Genomic DNA, 20,645 nt, shown 5'->3' on the forward strand with positions numbered 1-20,645 from the left:
CCAACCAGAGCATCAAGACACGAATTCATCCCGACCCTTCACCTTGTCTTCCGATGTGCGTGCTGATGTGCAGGCGCTACGCGCACACACACACACACACACACACACACACACACACACAGTCTCTCTCTCTCTCTCTCTCTCTCTCTCTCTCTTTTACGACATCACACCGAGTGCTTTATTACCCTCTGTCTTCCTCAGTCGTGCCCTGACAGGTCTTAAGAAACAGCCACTAGTACTGTGTGTGTAATCCTTTCGCTTTCACCTGCTGTCATTCACTTACTCTCGCTCTCTTTCATTTTCCCTTACTTTCACCCTCTCTTTTAATGGTTGACGTCCTCTCTCTCTCTCTCTCTCTCTCTCTCTCTCTCTCCCTCCTTAATGCACTAATTCACTTTCCTTCACCCTGTCCTTAAATCGCTCAATCACGTCTCGTTCGTTGATTCACTCACATACTTCATTCACCACTTTCACATTTTTTGATTCAGTCTCTCTCCTTCTCCGGTTCTAGTATCGTTTCAACCCCTAACAGAATTACGAGTTCTTGATCCATTATTTCGGCATTTTGGAAAATTCTAAGACACTTTTCTTCTATGATATTTTCGTTGCCAATTATTTTTATTTTACTCCTGAAGGTTAGGTTAGGTTAGGTTAGGTTAGGTTATCTTCAAAAGCAAAATACAAATAATTGGCGACAAAAAGGTCATAGAAGAACAGTGTCTTAGGGTTGTCTTAAATACCGAAAAAGTGGATCAAAGACTCGTACTTATGTTAGGGGTTGAAACGATAATTTTACCCATTCTCCTTTATTTACTCACTTTCAATATATATATATATATATATATATATATATATATATATATGTACGGTATGTAAAGTGTGTGTGTGTGTGTGTGTGTGTGTGTGTGTGTGTGTGTGTGTGTGTGTGTGTGTGATTTATTCGTTTCCATTTGTATTTTGTCAGATTTTCTTTCTCTTTTGCCTTTTGCCTTTATCCTGTTCATTTCAGTCTCTTTCATTTCTTCGTCTTGCCATACTATACCGGTACTAAAATTAAGAGCAACACATTTTCCCTTGATGCTGCCAGACAGTATTTTATTCGGGCCAGAATGTATCCCCTAGTGGTAAGGGGGTTACTGAAGGCTGTATTATCCAACTCTTCCAATCTGGAAAAAGAAAAAAAAACTTAAGCTAAAATAAAGTCGTCTGGAGATAGCAAGAATGAAGATATCGTCGCAGGAAGGCGCTGATCCCTTAACCCAACCAATGCGAGGACATCTGTTTTCTTCTTGCTGTTGTTAAACGATTATACCTAGCTTTGGCGGAGTCACGAAGAAATGGAGGGATTACTGATGGCTAAGTTCAGTTCCGGTTCTAAAATCATCCCTGAACTGAATACAATTGTTTGAAGATAGAGGAAACAAACTGAATGAAAGTGTAGTCGAATTAATGAAACAAATACACAGGGATTTCAGCATTCCAGCCACCAACTGTGGTTTTCTCCTTAGTTGAATCTTGTTCCTTTGGGGGATGGTAGGAGGGAGTGCTTGATTATATGCCTTTCCTACCCGAATGACGAGGTAGGCTAATATTTAACTTGATGATTTGATGATGAGATTACTTAAGTCTGTAATTGGCCCTCGTTTGCCAGTGTTGCCTTCCTGGGGCGAATTAGGAAGGAATGGCTAATTAACCTCATCAAGATAATTTTCGATGTTGATGAGGGACGCCTTTACATGGTACCTATGTATGCAGGCGATGGAGCTACCAGGTTATACAGACGTCCCTCAATCCCATCCCTATCCCCCGAAAGAAGGATGGTGGATTGCTGAAGGACGACAGTTTCGGCCAGCAGTCCACTGGGTTCACGTTCTGATGAGCCTGTGGTTGAAACTACTGCAATTAGTACTCAGTCTAACTTCCCACCCGTAACTAAGGCTTGAGAGCTACGGGGAGAGTTTGCGCTATCCTTGTCCTAGCTACGAAAACAATCACAGGTACAACGGAGACTGATCGTAAGTTCGTTCGTGAATCACGTCAGTATACTTGTGACCAGCATCTTAATTCGTACAAACGTTTCGGGCGCCTCCCTAGGAAAATCTGGCAGGGCGCTGAATAAACAGGTCATTAACTAAAGGCCTCCACATTACTTGCGTATTCCGGGTGACTTTCTACTTCCTTACCGAGCCAATCGTAAAAGCTGATGACTTCGAACCTCAACTGCCGTGACCTTTGTTTGGAAGACGAAAATGGGATGGATTCGAAAGCTAGACTCAACTGACAACCAGATTATTATTATTATTATTATTTTTTTTGGAGGGTAGGTATCCAGAAACCCACTTTCCCACCAACTCAGCGAACATAATATGCAGATAACAATATCGACTTTTTCACAAATCATTTTTGATGTTAAGGTTTTCGAGTCCCGACACAATCAGCCTAAAACACACACACACACACACACACACACACACACATATATATATATATATATATATATATATATATATATATATATATATATAATATGTAATTCACCGATTTTCAGGATTCTTGGCCAAGGATTTTTATTTGTTGAAACCCCTTTAGCCTCCAAGATGCGCCCATGAAGATTGCAAAACCATTTTTTATAAGCATGTCCATCAAGAAAGCATGAATTTTGAGTTTCTCAAACACTGAAGTCAACACCTCACACGATTTCCTTGTCTCGGTAGTCAGGGAAAAATATTTATTCACAAATCCACTGTGTCTACTTCACGCTTACTGCACGTCCGACGCTCCTCAGCAGTGCATCATAACAAAAAGGAATCATCTGTTGGCAGTGAAACATACCAAACGTCTCTCAGCTTAGAAATATTTGCCTGCAAAAGGAAATAAGTGGCAGAAAATTTGCAATTTTCGGCGAACCTTTGTATCCATGGGCAGAAAAACCTACCATGCCACTCGCAGCTTAGAAATGTCAGCCAACAGAGGAAAGTGATAAGTAACACAAACATATGAAACATCACCTCTGGCTGTGGTACGGTGTTTAAGCCTTGACACCCCGTCAGTATGATCACGTTATAATTGTAGTTCCTTTCTTGCTGGCAACAGACGATTTTATTCAGCCTAGAAAGTCTGCTGATAGTAGTAGTAGTAGTGGTATTAGCAGTAGTTGTTGATCCCATGGCAGTCTGGCCGAAAAGCCCCGAGTCCCTAAAGAAGGCCATGGCCGAGACCGGGCTTTCCCATAGAGCTCTAAAGGAGTGTATGTTGTGTTGTTGGCGTAGGTGATTGTGGGCAATGCAGTCTTCCATACTGTGCGTAATAGTATGGGGTGCTGTGTTACATCCTGGACAGGCGTCAGCGACGAAGTCATCCAGCCTCTTCTGGTAACTTAAGAGGACTGGATGATGCCCATATCTCAGCCTGGCCAGGTGGACCTCGTCCTCACGAGGGAGATAGGATTCAGAAGGGTGGATATCAGGAGGCCGTGCAGCTGTGTGTTGTCTTTAAGTGACTGAATTTAGCGGCGAGTGATCTGAGTATAGATATACTTCTGGAGGCTGCTCTGAGGCGTGCGAGGGGGGAGAGATGACAGTATCTGTGTATGATATCGTGTGTTGGGTGTTGTTTTGATATTCCTTGGTGTGTATGGATGTGCTGCCATGTTGTGTAGTGGATGGTGTGGGTTTGTGGAGGTTGCAGCAAGAATTTGGGTGCCTCTCATGTCTAGATGATCCTTGACTTTGAGGACTTTGGTTTCTTGATATAGGTGGTCTGTGGGTGTAGTAGCTGTACAGCCTGTGATTATTTTTAGGGCCTTGTTCTGTATGGTATGTAGAGTGTTGTAGTGTGTTTTAGTGAGGTTAGGAGCCCAAGCAGGGCTTGCGTAATTCATCACTGAACGTATATACTGTTTGTATACTGTGGTTGTGGTTTCTTTGTGTCCGAATGTTGTATGGGCAAGTAACCTCAAGGCATTGGGTTCTTGGTGTTATTTTATTTTTAATGTTTGTGATGTGTTGTTTAAATGACATTGATGTATTGTTTAAATGATATGATGTATTATATGTTACACCAAGGAATTTGTGTGTGTGTGTGTGTGTGTGTGTGTGTGTGTGTGTGTGTGTGTGTGTGGTAGGGGAGTGTAATTTATGTTGAGGTGTGGAATGTGACTGTGTTCTGCTGTCCAGTTTGTGAGAAGGGTCACAGTAGATTTGGCTGGGGCTATTTTGAGCCTGTTTGTGGTGAAACATTTGTGTAGTGTGTTGAGGTAAGGTTGGAGGATGTGTGCAGCTGTGTTTGCGTTTTGGTGCATACATGTAAGTGTTATATCATCAGCACAGGAAGCTATGTGTATCTGTGGTGTGTGGGGTGTGGGTACGTCGTGCTTGTATAGGTTAAAGAGTGTAGGGGACAAAACAGATCCTTGGGGGGACGCCATTTGTGAAGTTTCTGATGTTCGAAGACTGACCGGCAAATGTTACGTGTGCATATCTGCCTGCTAAGTAGCTTGCCAGCCATCTTTTTGTGTTATTGTGCATGTTTGTGCTGCGTCTGTTTTTGTTGTACCAGATTCATCTAAGGCATGAATCCAGCAGACTCCAGGCTGAAATTTCCCTTGACCAGCAGTCCACTATTCTCCTTTCTGGAGATAAGGAGGAAGTTGAAAAACTTATGTTTAACCTGGCAACTCCACCGCCCTCCGGCTGCCTTCTTCAGCAACCCTATTAGCAAATGGGCTGTTACACTCGCGCCCGCAAAGTGATTGCGGGAGGTATGTTGTGCTCGACGTGTATGTGTTTGCCTCTGTTTGTCTTACTGTCTAGTGTGTGTGTGAACATAACTCGGTTTTTATTCTATTATAACCAAATTTGGTGGAAGGGTAGAAGGACAGCTAAGGGATTGTTTTTTTTTTTTTTCTTCTTCTTCTTCTTAGATCGTGGGCCAAAATTCAAGCTCAAATAGTTAGGTCAACTTTTGACCAAGAAAGGTCAACTTAAACAGTTTTTATCCAATTTAGAACAAATGTGGAAGGTTGAAAGTACTGCAGGAACGAAGGGTTTAATTAAGAACAACCAGCCAAAGACCAGGGGAAGGCAAAAATTCGACTTGTTTGTCTGTGTGTAAACAAAACGGCTAAAATACTTTTGATCTGATTTGGATCAAACGCGGTAGAAGTATTGAGGACCCTCAAGGGGTTGACCTGTTATCACTTAGGTCAAGGTCAAATGGTAAGTTCAGCTTATACCGTTTGTATTCAATTTAGACCATAATTTTTGGAATGGTTGAGGGTAAGGCAAGAACAAAGTGATTCGATTTTAAGAACAGTTAGAGGTCAAGGGCACAGGGAAAGGTCAAAGGTTAGAGTCGCAGGGCAAGGTTAACTCAAACAGCGTTCATCCGATTTGAACCAAACTTGGAGGAAGGGTTAGGGGACGGGCAAGAATAAAGTAATTTGATTTTGAGGGCAGTGGATCGAAAACCAAGAACACAACGAAATCATCTAGTCGGTACAGCTCTCTCTCTCTCTCTCTCTCTCTCTCTCTCTCTCTCTCTCTCTCTCTCTCTCTCTCTCGGTGGGGGTCATATTCTTCAACATTTTCTCCTTTCCTGCAATTTTCCCTCACTGTTTACGGCACCTCATAAAGTTTCGTAAATAAATCGCTAGTTTTCCACCAACAAGCAATTATCTCAGCGCCGCTCTTTCAACAGTCACCTCTAACTACTACTTTGAGTTATCTTTACTATGTGCTACTTTTTTGCGATCGTATGTAGCGACACCGACTAATTTCTACTTTCTTTCCCGAGTTGCTGCATTTTTTTTTTTCCTTCTTTCCAGCTACCTAGCCCTTTCTGCCATTATTGCCATTACTATTTTTACTCATTTTTTACTATCACAACTATTATCTTTATTGACTTCCCATCCATACCTACTGCTTGCTACTGTCATGCACTATTTTTTTTTTAGCTCTTTCATGATTAGTAAAGTTTTTTTTTTTTTTTTTTTTTTTTTTTGCTAACATCTGACGATTTTATTCAAAGAGGGAGGAAGGGGGCCTGAGAGGGTTTATATTGCCACCATAAACCCTCTCACGGTCGGGGCAGCTTAAGCATTCCAAGCCAGCTGACGCCAGACGATTTTATTCATTCTCTCTCTCTCTCTCTCTCTCTCTCTCTCTCTCTCTCTCTCTCCAAGAAGGACGAGAAGACTGTAAAATCGTCCAATATCCCGTGTTCTTCCTAGAAAAAAAAAAATCTTATTTATGAGAGGAAAACGCATCATACTAAAAAAAAAAAAAAAATAGTAGTAGTAGAATATTCCCGTCACTTTTCTTCCTCCTACAAGAGTCATTCAGAGTTACGAAAAGGGATCGATTGTAAATATTTTTGAGAGGCCCACATCTGCCTAACACTCCTTGGTGGTGTTGGAGAGGGGCGCCTTCACGTGGTGGCACAGGTATGACTGGGCGGTGGAGCTGTCTATGTATATAAACGCCTATCAGTCCTCCTCCTATCACCCGAAACGAGAATGGCTCACTGCAAAAGAAAGGAGGGCAATATCCGTCTTCAGTCCACCAGGTTTACGTTCATATGATCCTAGGGTTTCAGTTACGACTACTACTACTACTACTACTACTGCTACTGCTACTACTACTACTACTACTACAATCGTTTTATATTACCTCTTTCAACTCCTCGCCACCATCTAACACCTTCAGGCCGAGAACCCAATTTTATAGTTTTTCTTACCTTCACATGGTTTTCTTCAGTTTACGAAAAATAGGGAGACGAGGTTACAAGAGGTTACACCTAAACCCCTTCCCGTCGGTTCAAAAACTCTTCTAAATTGAATAAAATCGCAAAAGGCAGCCACACTACAAAATACATACAAGTAAATAATAAAAAAGTGTGTTTGTAGGGAAAGGTGTAACTCCATTAGTACGTGCTACCTCCAGACGATTTTATTATGTTTAGTGTAGGCTTCTATGAGTAAAAGACTAGAATATTAATAAACTGTATAATACAAGAATAAATATAAGGACATGTCATGTGTTGAAGGAATTAAGGGAAGGTGAAGCATTGTTCCACGCCTCACGTATGCTCTCTCTCTCTCTCTCTCTCTCTCCAAAACTCTGTCTGTCTCACTGCTAATGTGGACCCTCAGCGGCTTTCAACCCATGCTGTGTTGGCTCTGTTATGTTCCCGCCTGATTCGCCCATAAATCAAACAAGCATTACTTATTGGCCATTGTCTGGCTAGAAATGAACGTTTATACTTGGAAATGAAGGTCTGTCGAGGGAATAACACATTTAACTTTGCCCTTACCCATATATCGGTTTTGTCATATGCGCAAATCAGATTATAATAAAAACAGCACATTAAAAGTTCGGTATTACATGTACCGTAAGATTTATAACCACTTGTCGATATGCTACTTACTAAGAACATACGTAGACCATCTATAGGTATGAATAAGGACTGAGACTATGTGGCTAGAGAGAGAGAGAGAGAGAGAGAGAGAGAGAGAGAGAGAGAGAGTTCATGCTGGGACAATACTGTTGTTATCTGCTCAATAAACATTTCTGTTGTATGCGAGTTCGGCTTCAAGAATTTTCTCTCTCTGTCAGTCTACAGTCCAATATTTTTTTTGCTCCATTTGGAGCGTAGGGGCTCCAGGCAGGTCTGGATATTTAAAGTAACCAACCTTACCTCCTCTGTGTGGCATTATTACCTCCGCCAAGGCTATATTTTTGCCGCCGTTTGTTTGTTTGTCTTTTTGTTTATGTGTGTCTTTGTCTGTCTGTCTGTTAGCAGGATTACTCAGAAAGTTATGAACGGATTTTGATGAAATTTTGTAGAAGGTTGTGCCATGGGCCAAGGAATAAACAATTAATTCTTGGGGCATAACCGTATCCGGTACCGGAGTATCCAACACAATATCTCTAAAAGGTCTCAATGAAATTTTTTGGAAAGGTGAGCCATGAACCAATAAAGAATTGATTGAATTTTGGGATGGATCCGGATTCGGATCCTTTATAATGGCAGTGACATTGGCGGAGGTATGCTCTGAGTACTTTCTAGTTTGAACAAGAAACCCCAATCATTGTACTGATGGAAACCCTTACGGACACCGTTCAGTTGGAGTGCCTTAGCCCACTTGATCACTAGGTGTTGTCTGGTTATATTGTTACCACCCAGCGTAGTAAATGATTTCATGGGTCACTGGAAATCATTTGGCTTGCCACTAAGTGCCGAGCCACTTGAAGGTGGCACTACATCGAGAGAGTGGATGTGAGGCGCCGCTACACACAAGGAATAATTATTAGCACTAAAATTAGGACAGTTTGTATCGTGTTTCCATATTCTGCTATATATTTCCTCTGGTGTTGACAGCTTTCAGCATAAGCCACTGAACTCAATTATATACAGTCTAATCTTCCTGTTTTCTCTTCGGTTTTGAGTAACTTTCTCTTTCAAGTTCTTCCAAGGCAAAATTTCATCACCTTTGCACCCACTTCAGGAGAAATCAGCGTGGATGAACAAATGTGAAGTATGCATTTAATGGCGGCTCAGCACGCTACCCTGCCTAACGCTGCCCTCACACCCTTGACTTCAAACCCAGGATTTTCATGAGCTTAGGATCTTCTCAAACACCTCCTCCTTACCAACTTATTCCTGCATATGCCACTTTGTTACAGATTGTTTGTGACTTTGGGACACTGTAATATGGTTTTTAGAGTGTGTGTGTGTGTGTGTGTGTGTGTGTGTGTGTGTGTGTGTGTTAACTTATTTTTCGTCCTTTGTTCATCTTCTTTTAAGTTATGCAATTTATGTCGGTATTGAAAAATGTAAGTTGAATACAAGAGAATACTGAAGTGTAATATTCAAGATAAATCGCCAAAGAAGAGATGTTTGAAACCCTCCTGAGCTGAAGAGAATATGGTCCTTGGTCCCGTACTCTCTTCATCTCTTAACCTATTCATCCGCGTGACGGATTTTATTTTATTCTTTCTACTTTCAGACGATTTTCTTCAGCTTGGGAAATAATTAAAACAGTAGAGGTGCAAACGAAGGCTAAATCTAACTCCTCTAGTTCCGAAAAAAATTATCTTAAACTAGCAAGAAGATACAAAATAATAGGTAACCGAATTTCAAAGGGTAAACGCCTCTTGAACGATATTTTCATCATAGGGTACAGCGCGTCAGTATTCTCTTGTATTCCTTTTATTTTGTCTGCCTCTTTAGTGAAACATAAACACATTCCCGTGAATACTGAGGCAGAGAATGCAAAATATATCGCAAAGAAAGAGGTATTGCAAAGCTTGTGAATAAAAGGTCCTAATAAATATACTGGGTTTACAAGATTTCGTAACAGATGACTATTATCAAAGAGATTTATTTTTCATTATATTTTTTACTTTAATATTAGCTCTAACTTGTGTGTGAAGTTTATGGTAACAGTAAAAAGAAGATATAACTCATATGCAAGCAAACTCATACACTAATTAAGGTTGCAGAATTTGTATATGCAGCCTCTGTTCTTTTGCACCCCTCGTTCTCGCATACTTCTCCACCCCATCTCTCAGTCTCATCTTCGGTCTCCCTCTCCCCTTCTCCATCCATATCACTCACGTAGTCTACATTCCCAGGCAGTCTTTCATTTTCTGTCCTCTCCACTTAGCCAAACCATCTAAAATATTTCCCCCAATGCATTTTAGCACATCCACATCAACACCACAGTGTTCCTTCACTTCCTAATTTGTCTGTGTCTATGTAACTCCACATGCTCCTCCCAGATAACGCATTTCCACTACTCTCACTTTTGACATATGTCCTTCCAATAGGGTTCAAGCTTCTCTTCAATACGTTAGAGTGGGGCACACAGTACTCTAATGTAGCGACTTTTTAACTTCCATACTCATTTCCCTATTCCTTTCCTTGAAGGCAGCAACTTTCCATTCTCCAAATATATTCAGTGAAGCATCTTAGTGCGAATACCTTATCTGCTCATCCCCTCCCCTTCCTGGGAAAAAAAAAAAAAATCCTCTCCGAATTCTTCTTTGTTTATCTCCCTAAATCTCTCAGCGAATATCCAACTTTAAATCTTTCCTGTTAGACTGAGAAAATAAATACCCCTGTGACGCCATACCTTTCTCTCACTCTCCTTTTCCTTTGTGCAGGGAAACTAATATATTTGACTTCCAATCCTCTTGAACTTTACCTTCCTTCCAAACCAATCTACACCTTTTCCACAGTCAGTCACTCTCACTCTCTCTCTCTTCCCCGTATTTCAACACACCACTGTACACTCCATCAGTTCCTGGGGCCTTCTCCATTTTGACTTTCTTCATTGTCTCACGCAGTTCCATCCTACTGGCCTCTTCCTTCCTTCTCGCTTCTTCTTCTTCTCTCAGCCGTTCCTCAACCACTTATACTTGCATTACTTTCATTCTCAATTTTCAACAGCTCCATAAAGTATGCTCTACATATAATCACCATCTCTTTCTTCTCCATCAATATTCGGCCATGTTTATATTTCACCTTCCTACTTCTTCCATTATCATTCTGTCTTACTTTCTCGACGTAGTACCAAAACAGTGTCTTACATTCCCTTCCACTTACACTCACATTTCTTCCAAACTCCTCATCTGCTCATTTCTTACTCCCTCTTACAAGTCTCCACCTCTGTCCTTTAGGTGAACAATATCTCAGACGAGTCTAATTTTTAGTCTTATTCCAGCTAACATTGAACGACTTTGTGCAGGTGAGAGTGAACCGCAGGAGCTTGAGACAACAAACTCGGGCACCAAAGAAAACGTTTGTACACGGCGCCACCTACCTAAACGCACCTCACATTTTCACCCTCTTAAGTGGGTGCCTAAGATTGAGGAGAGCTTAGGATTAGTGCCTGTCGACTGCCTGAGTTGTAATTAAGGCAGATACTCAGTTTTTGCTAAGGCTTTATCTTGCCAGGTGAACAGGGGCAAGAAAAAATATGATACTAAAAAATAAAAACGGTAGACTGGCTGGCCCAAAAATCGAATTGTCTTTTAGTTACGAGATCGGCTATGCTCCAGCTCACTACCGGCCCCTGCACTGCGTAAAAATACGATCACCTGCTGAGGTGTACGTCAGTGTGGCCGGCTTACGAATACACCACGTAAATCGTAAACCGCCAAGTACGGTGCGGTCGTGAGCCATCAGCGGTACTGCCAACTTTCTCTGCCCGGAATGAGCTCGCCACGGTCTGTAGTTATCAAGGATCTTAATCCCTTTAATCCCATTTTTTTTTCTTATATTCACCCCATTTGCAGAAGATCTAAGATAATGAGAGACTTTCAGAACCTCAGGAAGCAGCCTTAGTTTTCAAAGACCCCTTCAGTACTAAAGGTCTTCCCTCAACTGAATGAAATCGTTTGGAAATCGCAAATAAATAAATAAATAAATAAATACTTTTCCATATCAAAGGAGTTTACCACCCTGCAGAATTAAAAAAAAAAAAAAAAAAAACGGTGTCAGTTTTCTCTGATCATTATTATTATTATTTTTTTATTTTCAGTATTCACGCTGGTAGTCAAGTGTGTAAAAATTGTATTAGTGAAGACACAAGTGTAAACAAGTAACTTATACCAATTCAGCCCCATAAATACTCGTAAATATGGAAGCGGGTGTCAGGCCGGGTCAGGGTGGAAGCTGTGAGGGAAATTGAGGGCCGTGGCCACCGTGGCAGGCGGGGAGATAACAGCAAACGGGGAAAGTTGGGGTAGAAAGGAGCAAAAAATATATGAGAGAAAGAACAAGAGAGGGTGTGTCGGCCATCAGTTAAATGTTGATGGGAGTTAAGGAGTATTTATGAGACATTTGTGGCACCCTGCATGTTGAAACTGATTGTGATATCCATATGGTGCTGAGCCTAACGTTTATCGTTAAGAAAAGTTTACATGCCAAGAGAAATTTGCAAAATGCACAATATATATATATATATATATATATATATATATATATATATATATATATATATATATATATATATATATATATATATATATGCAGCCGTACATTCATACTTACATTCACACATACAGTACATGCTTACGCACACAAGAGGGCCTTCATCCACACTTTGGCATCAGCGTTGGATTGCTACTGTAAGGAGAGTTGAAATTTCCTATCAGCTACAAGGCAGACTGAAAGTTTTCTGCTTAAAGCATACTCCAAGGTGGTCCTTAACAACATTAGCTTTGGAATTTTGTAGATCGCTCACCGTTTTAGCGTAATGTTCTGTTTGAAATTTGCTTTACAAATAGACAGATGGACGTACAAACTCGAACTTGGGGTAAAAGAACTAGATGTATGTATATATGTTTTTAATTGTTTTGCCCTGCTCGTCTGTGCCAGACACTTCTGTCACATTTTTTTTTTTTCATAGCTGAAAGGATATCCTGAGGGTCCGTAACAACTTTGTTTTGGGAGTTTGCTAATATCTCTTTCCGTATGTACAGTACCTGATGCTCTGCAAAGATTGCATAACTGGCAGGCAGACAGACGTGAACTTAGGATTACAGAAAATATATATATATATATATATATATATATATATATATATATATATATATATATATATACATATACATATATATATATATATATATATATGTGTGTGTGTGTGTGTGTGTGTGTGTGTAATATATACAGTGAAATACATATATTTGATATTCATTCATTCATTTATTGCCAGACGCCATGTATCCCAGACGGGGTGGCCAATGGCTTAGAGTTAATTGTTTTACAGGGAGGGGCACTAATCCTATACAAGTTATATATATTTTATATATGCAGTATGATAAAAAAGATTTATATCATATTAGCTAGCTAGCTAGCAAAATGCAGAGAGAGAGAGAGAGAGAGAGAGAGAGAGAGAGAGTATAAAATTCAAGTGAAACAGGGGATGGATGACTATCGCACATAGGGATATTATTATTATTAGCTGTAACTTTATGCAAGTAAAAGTAATACTCTGGTGGAGAAGGCAGCGTTTAGTAGTAATCTGATATGTTCTCAGCTCCTGTACCGGTTTGAGCTCCTAATGGAATGTTATCTACACAACATGGGCTGGCTCTGCCCTGTTTAGGTACCACAGGCATTAGCAACATGAAAAGGGCACAAGTACATTTGTAAAATTGTTATAAATTTAAGAAAGCGCTAATAAGGTGTAGTAGAGACAGCCAGTACAAAAGCAGAGATTGGAGAAAGTGGCATGTTTTAGGTATTATGGGGCAGACATGACGGTAATTGTAGCTAGAAGACTTGTTTAGTTATACTGGGCTAGATTTAACATGATAACTGAGACATTCCCACAACTTGAATACTAACTTGTGGTGCATGACTTTCGGTGAACTCTGCTTAAGAGGTAAGAATGAGCGTATGTCCTTGGTTAGTTGACAGATCGATGCTTTAATCTGACTACACTTGGCCATCAGACGAGTAAAAGGGAATGGGGCTCTTAGTCAGGCTGGAAAAATGCTGTGTGTTGGTGCTGACTTTGCATATATACTAGATAGAGAAAAGAATATGATCGAAATCACCCGGTTGCGACCAGCGTGTTATTGTCACACCCTTCAGTCCACGTATTATGACTCTAATCGTAACCTGGCAGTATTCAGTGACAAATCTAGTTTTTGTTTAGTATTAATAATTTGAAGCATGTTTGGAACCTGGATTTCAGCTAAGTCTTCACCATCAAATGTACTTAAATAATCTTGTCCGTAGGATCCATCAATATGTTGACAATCAATACAGTCTTGCAACAACTTTGTATTTGTGATAGCATTTCTTCCAACTCTGGACATTCACCACAAAATATCCTCAACATCTCACCTTCCAACAACTTAACGTCCTCCACACGTACTCCTCCTTGTTATATTTCCACTCCTTTGTTGATACTCTAATTCCCATTCTCCCATCAGCTTTCCTATACTCTTTCTTAACTTCTTATTACCGAGGCTTACACTACCTTGACACATTTACCTCAGGTACACTTTAGTTTGCCTCCAGTTCACCTTTTTTCACACTCTCTTGTGTCATCGTTAATTTTCATTGTGCTGTTATTCTTTATGGCCTATAACTTGATCCTAATGAAGGTTGTTTCTACTTAATGTAGCCCAAGGGCGTGTCTCCTTAGGTGAATAAAATCCCTCAGGTGAGTTGAGTGGAACAGGCTCGCAAAAGCTTATTCGAAGTAGGCAGCTTCGTCAGTGAAAATAAGTTTTTGTCGTAATCGAGATGTGGAAGGCGACTGTCACCGTGGCTAACAATATGTGACGTTAATAATCTAATCCTGAATTATCTAATCACCCCCTCCAAGGTCCTTGCAGTGTACTGGAGCATAAACAGGGCAGTTTTACACACGTACTAACTTAAAGGTCGAATGAATTAAGTCCAGCGCAGAATAACAGAGCTTGTTATCTGAGTTATAAAGTATCTTGGAGGACGATCGGTTTGGCAGATATTGTTCGAACAGTTATTGGTTGAGTGAGCCCTCTCATGGCCGGGGCAAGTCTGGAGTTTTGCTTAGTTACGGTAGACCATTTTATTAAGCTAATAGTGAGCTACAGGAACCCGAGAGTTAATATTGTTACCATCAGCTCTTTCATGGTCGGGGCAAGTGTAGTACTATTTCAAATAATGCCAGACGATTCTTTTCATCTCCATTACTTATGAGATCCAAAGTATGTTAACCTATTCAGAACGATGACGAATTTCGTGTTTCATCTTTGCTATCCTCCACAAGGTTTTTCTTAGGTTTAGGGAATATTTTTCATAGGAAAGGTGTTGATGTCTACTTGAACGCCACGTAGCCACCACCACCACCACCACCACCACCTCCACCACCAGCTATAATCTCTTCAGTTCGGTTATTTTGCCGTTGTTGTGGCTCGAGCCTTTCTTCTGCAGTACACAATCCTCCTTCAGGAAGATATGGAGGGAAATGAAGTGCGCATGTTTATCTGGGCAGCGAATCGGCGAGTTATATCGGTGCCACCACGTGAAGGGGTCCCTCACTAGCACCTCCGGCGACGGAAGTTGAGCAATTCTTATTTCCTCCTGACAGTTTTATTTCTCTTTGGAGACCTACCGAAATGAAGAATAAAGATGTACCTTCATTTACCCCTTCACTATATCAAGTCCGGAAAAAGAATCATTTGGGAACAGCAAGAATTGAACAATGGAGCACGTCATTTGATCAGAAGGGTTGAGTGAGTCACCTGAGCATCATTTATCAAAACCTCTCGTGCTTCGCCTGGTGCCTGGATCCGCATAGACTTGATAACCCGTTCCCTGAGGCCCCGCTGTCCTCCTGTGTGTCACATATCTTTACATGTCACCAATTCTGGATTTATGCCTACCGTCCATACAGAATACATCGCCTCACACAATCCTGGTGTGATGGTATTAGCGGGGGTATTTTTATGACACGTTGATGGGTCTGGTGGAAAAATAATTAAAATCCTGTCCAGACTGTGATCGAACTCGCATCCTTTCGAGCAGCATATCAATTTAAAAAAAAAAAAAAAGTATGTGAATCCTTTGAATCCGATAATGCAGTTTTTCATTTGGTTTTTCGTGCCTCTCGACGATGTTATTCATCTTGGAAGAAACCTTTGTATAGTGAAGGGGATGGTGAAAGCATCTAACCCCCTTAACGAACTAGCTAACCAGATAAAGAAATAAATAGATAAATAAATAAATGACTCTCCCCTAATGTGAATGAAATCTTTGAAGGCACCATGGATTAAAAAAAAAAGAAGGAAATTGTTATCTTGAAAGGCTTAAGGTACAACACGTTTGGTTCTAGATTACAGAAGATGGTATCAATGGGCAGCTTCTTTTGGGCCTAGGCATCCACGGTCGCCAGTGTGACAGGCCTAATTTTTTTTTTTTTCTTTTCAAGATCCACCCTCCATCTCCCGCCTTAATAATCCACTGCGTATACTCTGCCCTTCCATTTATATATATAATTTTCAATGCAGTCTCACTTACTGCAATAGATTTCAGACTCTTATCAGTTCGAGACTAGCCACCTGAATCCAGTGAAGTATTATTTTCATTTTAATGGCGTAAATTTAACGTCTCAGGTTTGTCGTTTATTCTTGCTACCTCCAGACGATTTTATTCAGCTTTGGAGACGGGTTACTTATAGAATTTACTGACTCTTTCACTTTGAGTGAGAGACTGACGAGGAGAGTGTATGTGAGTGAGGTGGAGGGGGCGGAGAGGGAGGGGGAGGCCAAGGATGAGATGGAGGGATGGAGTGGAGAGGTGAACTGGAAGCAGGATAGTGAAATGGCGGGGGACGGGGCGACATGGAGGCGATTTGTTTGTGACCACTCCTTGCAGGATTAAGGCGTCTGACAATAGATAGATAGATAGATAGACTGTTTGAGGTCGATACTAAGCTGAACAAAATCGTCTGGAGTTAACAAGAGAAAATCACTAGAAAACATCACGTCTGCTATTCTTTTTATCATTCCAATCGCCATCTCACTTTTGCCCCAAATCTAAACCTTCTGTCATTCAAACTTAAACCCTTTCACCATGAGGACGTATTTTTCATTTCGATCAAGCCACCAGTGGATGATTTTATTCAGCTTAGGGAGGATTTCTAGATTTCAAGGGGATTAATGAAGGATGTATCTAACCCCCCCTCTAGTTGGAAAGGTTCGCCCCCAACGCTGAGGAAAATCGTCGGCCAGCTGCAAAAATAAATTGGCACTTTCGGTATAAAAGGATGAAGTGTGTGTGTGTGTGTGTGTGTGTGTGTGTGTGTGTGTGTGTGTGTGTGTGTGTGTGAGAGAGAGAGAGAGAGAGAGAGAGAGAGAGAGAGAGAGAGAGAGAGCTTCGTCTTTTCGCTTGAGCCGATCCATTATGTTTTCTCTCCTTTTCTTTTTTTTTTTACTTTTCTTTCATCTGTTTATCTGTTTCTCTTCGTTTCCGTATATTCTACTGTTCGCTGTTTTTATTTTGTTTAGTATTTTTTGTCTGCCTCTCCTGTTCATCGTTTTCTGTTCTCTTCCGCATTTTTTATTTTTAGTCCGTTGTTCTTACGTTACTCTGTCATATTTTCGTCACTTTCATTCCTCTCAATTTATTTCATTCTGTTACATATGTTCTTCTCTTCACTATTTTGTTCTCTCTACCAGTTTTACCTCTACCTCTTCATTCCATTTATTTTCACTCCTTTTCCCATTTTTCTGTTTTCCTTACTTTTAACATGTCCCCAGTTTCAACTTCTGTCTCTCCCCTTACTCTATTTTTTTTCCTCTCTGTATTTTCTGTTTTTCTTTGTGTTTACGCTGTCCTCCTGCTTGTACGTCTCTGTCTCTCCTAGTCACCTATTTTCTCTTCTTTTCTTCTTTGACCATCATTATATTGCACTCTACTGTATTTCTTAGCCTTCCATGTAGTTTTCCCTTTTGCATAAAGACTCGTATTGAGTTTTCATCTCTCTCGCACACATCATTCTCGGTGTTGATTGTGTTTTTTTTAATTCTCTTGTCTTCCTTAAATCTAATCTTCCCTCCTCCTCCCCTTCCTCTTCCTGACACCACCATAAATCTATCTTTCCTCCTCTTCCTTCTTCCTCATCTTGACAGCCACATTACACCCGACTAGTTTCCCACTCCTATGCCTTTCAATTTCTTTTCAGTGCACTTCATTTATCTTTTCCTGACTTCTTATTTCTCAGTTTTTCGTCTCTACATTATACCTTTTTTTTTTTTTTCGTCTTATTCGCCTGTATTTTATCTTATATTTCACTAATTTTTCTTTCGTGTCTTCATTTTCTGTCTTTAATTCCCTCCTCCTGTTTTTAGACGCCTTCATCACACCTGACCAGTTCCCCATCCTGCTTCATTCCACCACATCACTCTACCGCACCCCTCATCCCCCTCACCCCCTCCCAAGAGAGAGAGAGAGAGAGAAATCCTGCATCGTAATTCACTCTGCAATGTGTTTTCCTCACTTCTGGCCAGACAACTTAGCACCTTGGTTTTCGTGATGCCCAGTATCTCAAGGTTTCTCTTGCGGACGGGTTTCTTTTTTTGCCTCTGTGTGTGTGTGGGGGGGGGGCGAGAAAAAATTGGCTAACATTTATTGCTTGAAGACGACAGTTAGTGGACAAGAACTAAGCTGACTGGATGTCTGCCGACGCTTTAGAAAATGCTCTCTTAACTCCTTCAACCCGTTGACGTATTTTGTATTTACGTTTTTGCCATTTCCAGACAGTTTTATTTAACTTTGGAGAGGCTGTTCGAATTGGAGAAGCCTGATAAATTTTCCCCTCACCGCATCACTAAAAAGGGCCCTCACAAGGATGAAGAAAATTGCACGGAGGCAGCGGGACTTCATCGATAAAACGCGGCTGAAAGATTTACCTAACACCTTTCTTTACATAAATAAGAGAGGCTTTCTAACTTCCCCCAGGTATCACTCTCCCTATCTTTTAAACATGATCCAGATTTACTTTCTCCATCTCTGAAAATGGGCTTGTGTATTCGTTTTGAGGAACTTTCACAGTCTACACGTCACCTATATATTTTTCACTTTGTACCCAATCGTGGCCTTAACTACCGGGGTTCAAGTTTACTGCCCCGAATTTGCATAACACTCAGAAAAACCTGGTACTTTAAATTTCCCTTCGTGCACTGTGAGCAGAAGTATGAAAGATGTATTTTTTTCGGCACAGTAGACGCACCGATTTAGCGTCTGATATGGATCCCGAGAGGCCTTTACTGTGATAAATTTGATGCATATTGATTCCTAAACTTCAGCTACCGTTATTAGCAATCAGAATTTTAATATACGAAGAATTTACCTTAGTGTGTCCATTGAGGTTTTCCTTTGTTGAATCTGTATCACTTTTATTTTCCATGCTAGTTTAGATGTTTTTAAATACGTTGTTTTGGAATTTTAATACTTGCTTATATTCGAAATGGAAAATTTAGGCGGAAAAGGGGTAAAAAGAACACGAGAAAGCGAGTATTCCCGAATCTTCGAGGTTAAAACGAAGTATATAATGCAGGTAAGCTGGTAATTATTGTAATGAACTATAATATTACTAAAAAAAAAAAAAAAAAGACAGTTGTGAACCAAAGATCCAAAGATACCATAGCACCAGATACGAATTGTTCATCACGAATATTATTACATCTAAACTTCTGAACACTACTGAACTCGATCTATCAGTACTCATTTTTACCTTATTAAAGTTGCCTGGCGTTAGCTGGAATTCAGTACTAGAGTTATCCCGACCCTGAGACGATTACAAGTACTATTATTAACACTTGAATTAAATAAATAGTGCCAAAAGTATTAAGATAATGTCCAAACTACTGGAAGAAAAGACCTACTCTACTTACCACATACTACAAGAAAAATAACCTAAACTGAATTTCCCTGTTTCCTTTTCCCTATCTTCTCCGGGTCCTTCTTATACTAAAAAAGAAAGAAAGAAATACCTTTATAATTATGTGCTTATGGACAACGACATCCTAGAGTTTAAGTAAATCGCAGTCTGATTCTGGTTGGACTGTCTCTCGTCATATTAAACCTGAGAGAGCGAAGAGGAAGGCAAACCCCCATATCGAAAGGCCATATATGGGAGGCCTAGGAATAGCATATTGGGTTAGCCTGCATCCCGCGTAAGAGAGTGCAGTCAGGTATGCCACAGAAAAAAAAAATTAGGCATGTTAACATCAGGTGCATCAGAATTTGTCATCCCAAACGGAGGGCTACTCTTCCCCCTCTCGAGTTGATGTTTAGTTAATGTCCCGATGTTTCAGAGGCATGAGGACTCTAGTTTCCTCAGAGTTTTTTTTAGGCATTTATTACTGGATCATCTCCCTTCGCTAATCACTCCTGCAACTTCAAAAGTGTCTGTTTCGTTTCACACACACACACACACACACACACACACACACACACACACACACACACACACACACACACACACACACACACACACACACACACACACACACACACACACACACACACACACACGATGCAACAATAACTGACGAACACCCTGAGTCAAGCAAAACACATCGTATATAAATTTGTAAGACACTGACCACTTTCAAACTAGCATGTAGGTTTCAGCTTCATGACTTTCAAATACTTCACCTCAGCGTAAACTTAATTCAGGCTCTCGAGAAATCTCACCTTTGGCATAAGTATCCTATAACCAAAACTAATGCCATCTTATCTCCTGCTCAGTAGTGGTTTGTTTTCAGTTATGCGCATCCTATATCAGAATTTATTATAATGCGCATCCATTTTCTGTTACCAAGCGAGGGAGAATCAGATGCCGTGTTTATAAAGGATCTAAACAATTTCCACGGGGTCTACGGCTGTGAAATATTATCAGAAATCACTTTGTTAGGCCGCATTTTTTCGCTTTCTTACTCTAGTTTTGTAATGAAGTGTCTGGTTACCTTGTACAAACACTCCTACACACACTCCTTAAGCTTAGGAACTTAATGAATACTGCACCTAGAGTTTCCCCCTCGCGATGCGGTTGGTACACTTCGATATTTTATTAAGCAAACTCCACGAGACTGTGTTCACATGAGAAATCATATCAGCCAGAGTTCTCAAAA

The sequence above is a fragment of the Coenobita brevimanus genome, chromosome 51 (assembly GCF_032717465.1).
Source record: "Coenobita brevimanus isolate Jiangsu-jjx chromosome 51, ASM3271746v2, whole genome shotgun sequence".
Lineage (NCBI taxonomy): Eukaryota > Metazoa > Arthropoda > Malacostraca > Decapoda > Coenobitidae > Coenobita > Coenobita brevimanus.